The sequence below is a fragment of the Arachis ipaensis genome, chromosome B4, assembly GCF_059453495.1.
Source record: "Arachis ipaensis isolate K30076 ecotype BB chromosome B4, ASM5945349v1, whole genome shotgun sequence".
NCBI classification, from domain to species: domain Eukaryota; kingdom Viridiplantae; phylum Streptophyta; class Magnoliopsida; order Fabales; family Fabaceae; genus Arachis; species Arachis ipaensis.
This window is the reverse complement of record NC_142439.1, coordinates 15,239,291-15,245,024: the sequence shown is the minus strand read 5'-3', so window position 1 is coordinate 15,245,024 and position 5,734 is coordinate 15,239,291. Positions and strand designations below refer to the sequence as shown.

Sequence of the window (5,734 nt, the reverse complement as noted above, 5' to 3'; positions counted from 1 at the left end):
ATCCTCTAATATCTAATTCAGCAATGTAATCATTTGGTTATCCTACACTACTAGAAAACTATTTATTACAGATGGATATTTTCAACAGATTTTATCCAACATAAATACAGACAGATTTTGCGAGGGAATTTCTATGGAAACGAAGGAAAATGAATTAATATAAATTACAGACGGAAAAGAGAATTTGTCGATAATTCTATCGAAAAAATTAATTTTATTTCGTGGGAAATAGTTACTGACAAAAAATTTGTCTATATTTAAATGAATAAAAATGCTGCATTTTGTTAAATTATTACAGAAAAAAATCTGTTTGTAATTTAAAATATTCCATCGAAAAAATTGAGTTAAACCTAGCATTGCCCCCTATCGAGCTCCATTCGCACCACACAAATCCAACTAGCTTGTTCCTCTCTCCGTCAATGAGCTACTTCTTCTCTCCGCCGCTGTCGCTGCCGCCACCGCTCGCATCACACGAGCCCCCTCCATCGCCCGCATCGCACGAGCCCCTCCACCGCCGCTCTCGTCGCGTTGCTCTCTTCGTCGCCATTATTGCAGAGCCCTCTTCGCCGCTCTCGTCACATCTGCTCCCTTCATCGCCGTCATCGCAGAGCTCTCTCTACCGCCACTCTCTCCACCGCCGCTCTAATCCGAACACTAATTTTGTGATTCTGTTGCTTGGAGGTTAGAGTTTCAATCCGCTAATTAACTGAAACTGAAGCCCTCCATTTTTCTTCGCTTGGAGGTTAGATTTTCAATTTCATGCAATTAATTCTTTTTTTCAATTTCATGGAATGGTGTGATATAATTCAGCAAGATATATGTTGTTCGTAATCTCTGACCAGTTTGTAATTCCTCTTTTCAATTTCATGGAATGGTGGCTATAGTTGTCTATAATAGAAATTTAATTCAGTTAATACTAGTTTTGATTCATCAATTTCGGCTTTCTTCTATCTCTTGTTCAGCAGTTTATTCCTTCAGCATTTCGTTCCTTTCGTTGTTCTTGTTTTGCGATTTGATAATGGTGATTGATGATTCTGTTATGTTAATTTTTGCAGGAGCTTAATTTGGTGAGGGATAGGGTAAGCATTCGCAACGAGTTCATCACTGCACTCTTAATTTCAGCCATGCAAATTGTTTTGTTAATTTTGATTCGATGCGTTTCGTTTCTCATGCAGATCTGCTTTAATCAAAGCAAATGCCCTAAAAGCTGGTAGTAACGAAGATGGGGACACAGCAACTTTACAGCTATCATAGTGCATAGAAAGAGATCATTGTCATATTCCCCTCTGCAATGATACAAACCAATCTATCTTCATGTGTCTCATGTTCTAATCTTTGTTTTCCTTCTACCACATTATTGGATTGATGCCAATTTACAATTGAAAATTTGACCATATTTCTTGTAGTCTTGTAGACCTCTTCTTTTAGTTTTAATTGAATGAAATTACCATAGCTGAAGAATAATCTAATTCAGGGGAACTCATTTGTCAACAACAATATGGATCATGTGTTATTGAATTATAAACAACAAATTTTGTGGTTTTTAGCCTAGTAAGTGTATGCATTTGAGTTCTCTTTTATTAGCTTATTCCTTTTGGTGTTGGTATGCAATTACAATTTTTCCCCTTCTTTTCTGCAGGTCTATTAATCAGATACATAGTAATCCTGTAATATTAAAGTTGATGCCTTCAGTTGCCATTATAATTTTTGCAACATGGGGTGTTGGTCCATTAGCATGTCAGATAAGGAAATTGCTTTTCTAGGTTACACTGCAGTTATTCTATTCTTCATATTTATCTTAACTGATTCAGAGCTATTAGTATATGCAAGTCTAATTCGCTTACTTTATTTTGCAGAGGAGTGATAATAGTTGGAAGAAAAGCAAAACACATTATATAGTAACTTCTTACCTTCGGCCATTACTTTTATGGACTGGAGCAATACTCTTTTGTAGGTTTCGTTGTTATGGCACATTAAAATTTATCAGAAGATGAATACTTTATTATATCTTTCTATATGCATCAATTTTCTGCATAGTGAATATTTATTTAATTTCAGAGCATTGGAACCAGTAATTCTACCTACAAAAACTAGCTAGGTTATTAAGGAACGGCTTCTGCATTTTGTAAGATCATTGTCAACTGTTCTGACCTTTGCCTATTGTTTATCAAGGTATGCCGATTCCCTTGCTTTTGACATGATCTATTAACACTGCTGAACAATTTGATCACTATTCACTTAACAATAATGCACCTAATCACTTCCAGTTGAAATAACTTGTGCTTAACTGCTTATGCCCATTGGGGTTTTCTCTATTGGACTATTAAACTATATGTTTTCCAAGATATCATTATTGTCAGCTTGAGTTCTTCAATGTGATTTTTTTTTTCAAAATAATCTGTTTACTAAGTTTTGCTTTGATAAAACTAATTGTGCAATATGCAGTGTAATTCAGCAAACGCATAAATTCTTATCTGAGAGCACTAATCCAAGTGAGACGGGAAATGTATGTACTCTTTGTGTTCTATGAAGGATACTACTATGTTAGTCTTGTTTGAAGTTTGAAAATGGAAAAACTACCATCTAGTTTCCAATTATTACCTGTCAACTTCATAAATTTAATATACTTACTGTTGAAGCTTGGTTTCTCGTAGTTGGGGAATACATTTTTCCTGCTATACCATGTTCTATTATATTTAGCATTCATCATCCTTGCTCTCTCTCTTTATTTTATACATTTATATATATTTAGGTATATTTATTGACAGAATAGTTTCTTAGCAATAGATAAAAAACTACTCATTTATATATATTTAGTCTTAACTATTTTTATTCTGCTAGTCATTGGTTTTGCTTACTATTGAATGGTAGATAAATAGAATGACACAAGAGTAGTCTATTGAATTATGCCATCTTTTTCTCCACAACTTACGCCTTGAGTGTAAGTTGTTAAGCACAGTGAAATCCTTCTGTTTTATATATTTTCGAATGATATTTTGCTTGGAGATTCCAGAGTCAAGCATCTGTTTGTTTCTGCTGAATTTTCCTCCTCTTTTAAAGATATAATTATTTTCTTCAAATTGTGTTTTTATTGAGAATAAGTAGTATGACCACAATCCAATCAATCATGTGTCAAATAATTTGGTATTGTTATTATATTAAAATATTAATATAATAAGGTCCTTGATTAAATTTAGTGATTTATCATTGTGATAGTGATCATAATATTGAGAGATAAATCTTTTATTATTTAATCTAAATTATTCTTGGTCATAGGATTATTAAAAAGAATATTATAATCCAAAAATATCAAAATATATATAATGGTCTTCATTGGTTGAAGACTAATAGATCTTATTTATTGAATTATATATATAGATGGTGCATATAGAAATATGACTATTGAACTGACTCACTTTGAGAATTCCTAATGGTTATAATTACTGGATATTTGTCAATAGGATATTCTCAAAATGAATATGGTAATAGAGTTTTCTTTGACCTACGATTATCATAGTAATTAACAATATATTTATTATACTTTGATTCCAGACACCTAATACCCTAGGGTGCTAGTTGAATAGATATTGGGTATGATTTAAATACTTGTTGAATTAATGATTAGTCAATAAGGAATCCGTCAACTCTCGATAAAGAGTTTGAGTTTTATGATTATAATGACTGAGATGAATAAAACCTTGGCCAAGGGGATTGAATGAATGAAGAAATGAGTTTCTTAAGTCATTCACAGTTCATTATAATAATGGTAACAAGTTAGAGTTTGACAATTAAACCATACTATAAGGGTTAACCAAGAGCTGGAGAGATGGAATGAATTATACTTTGTTCTTCTCGGGTTCTTAGTAAAAATATATTACTTCATACTATCGGGTCATTAAGGAGTGTTGCTAGATGCCAACCTTGATTAATAAATTTAGTATGACTAATTTACTACCTGCTTAGAATTGAACCTATGGGGTCACACATTAACAAGTATTCTAATCTTTGCTATAGAATTATTCAATTATTATTTTGATTTGATCAAATAAATAATTATATTAATTTAAATGAAATATTATTGTATTCTTTGCTAGCACTAAGAATATAATAATAGTATGATAATTGAGAATATTAAATGAGATTTGAGAATAATTAGTTATTCTATTTCTAAATTTGGATGAGATTCTAACTGATTCTGTTTTAAATTAAGTTATGATATAATTCATAGATTTGAAATATTCAAATTTAAAATAATAAGATATGATTTAAATTTGAATTGAGATTCAATTTAAAATCAGTAACAAATCTCATACTGTATATATAATATATGTATGTCAAGAGTAAAGGAAATAGAAAAAATAAAACACAAGAGTTTTATTCCTTTACCTCTATACACATAAACGTATGTGAGCCTAATTCTTAAAGAAAAATTTTATGGTATGCAAAGAGTTACAAAAAGTTTCTCAATTTTGATCAAATGTCCATTAGTGAAGGAGTTGACAGCAAAGGTTGGTCTCGGTGTGGATACTTATAAAGTCTTTGTACAATCGAAGACTAAAGTTTTTACTAAAGCGTCCAAAAGTATTTAGATTTGATCTATATATTATTGGAATAAAGTTTAAGCACAAAATAGATCTTTAGGATTATTTTCTTTTCTTCCACTGCGTGTTATGAACACATGGTAATCCTTCAGTTTTTACATGTCAGAATCTCCCCCATAATAATGCCTACAAGCTTCTAGCAGTTCCCTCACCAATAGGTGGTGTTCTTGTAATTGGAGCTAATACTATTCATTATCATTAAAAAGATATATTAACTAAATTTTCAATCCTCAATTTTAAACAATATCTGCAATAATATAATTATATTGGTCATTTTTGCAGTCTGCTTCATGTGCATTGGCCTTAAATAGCTATGTTGTTTCACTTAATAGCAGGTGGAGATTTTTTTTTTCTTTGTCTTTTAATTGCCGTTAAAGGTTTATGGCTATCTATCCATCATATTTTCAACACTGAGAGGTTTTAATTTTATTTCAGTCAGGATATGTCAAGATCAACTTTCAAGTGAAGCTTGATGCTGCCAATGCAACTTGGTTATCCATTAATATTTTAGATTATCCTATCTTTAAGTGCTAAGTATAATTTGTGACATCAGTTAATGAAGGAGATCCATGTAATATTGGAATGGTCATCTTTTTTTTTAAGATATAATAAAAATACTTATTTTAAATTATAAGTTATTTATTTGTATTTTATTTTCTTATTTTTACGGCATTCACATTCCCTACTGAGAATTTGTGGTTTAGTTCTTACCCCAAAATTTTTCACCCTTTCAGTGATACAGGTTCGAAAACTCAGTATGAAGCTGTGGGCGAAGAGTGGAAATTGTTTATGAGTTAAGTTGCTTTCACAGAGTCTCCTAACTCTTGTTGTTTAACATTTTATTTTATACAAAGGGGTAGGTGTTGTATCTAAATTTCATTTGATTTCTTGTGTATAAACATTTATTATTATTAGTATTTATGTGATTATTATTACTTTGAGATCTTTGATATATGATTTTAATAAATAAAAACAAAAATTTTTGGAGTTTTCTTAAAACTGGAATGCGATATCGACATAAAGGCTCAATATTAAGTAGTTATTATTAAAAAATGTTACATAATGTTCTTTCTAGTAAAAATACCATGACTTAAGTAAGGTATTTTGTTGGAAGGAACGTTATATTATATCTC

At 30.9% G+C, this 5,734-nt stretch overlaps 1 long non-coding RNA gene across 2 annotated transcripts; it reads left to right on the top strand.

The window, feature by feature from the left end:
• Positions 1-379: 379 nt before the first annotated feature.
• Positions 380-5,232, top strand: LOC110270538 (uncharacterized). Of its 2 annotated transcripts, XR_015881207.1 has the most exons (9): positions 380-742; positions 1,056-1,079; positions 1,176-1,551; positions 1,640-1,763; positions 1,857-1,950; positions 2,059-2,172; positions 2,446-2,506; positions 4,884-4,936; positions 5,037-5,232. It is a non-coding gene; the product is annotated as an uncharacterized LOC110270538 (long non-coding RNA). The 2 variants fall into 2 exon arrangements; XR_015881208.1 differs by lacking the exon at positions 2,446-2,506.
• Positions 5,233-5,734: the final 502 nt, after the last annotated feature.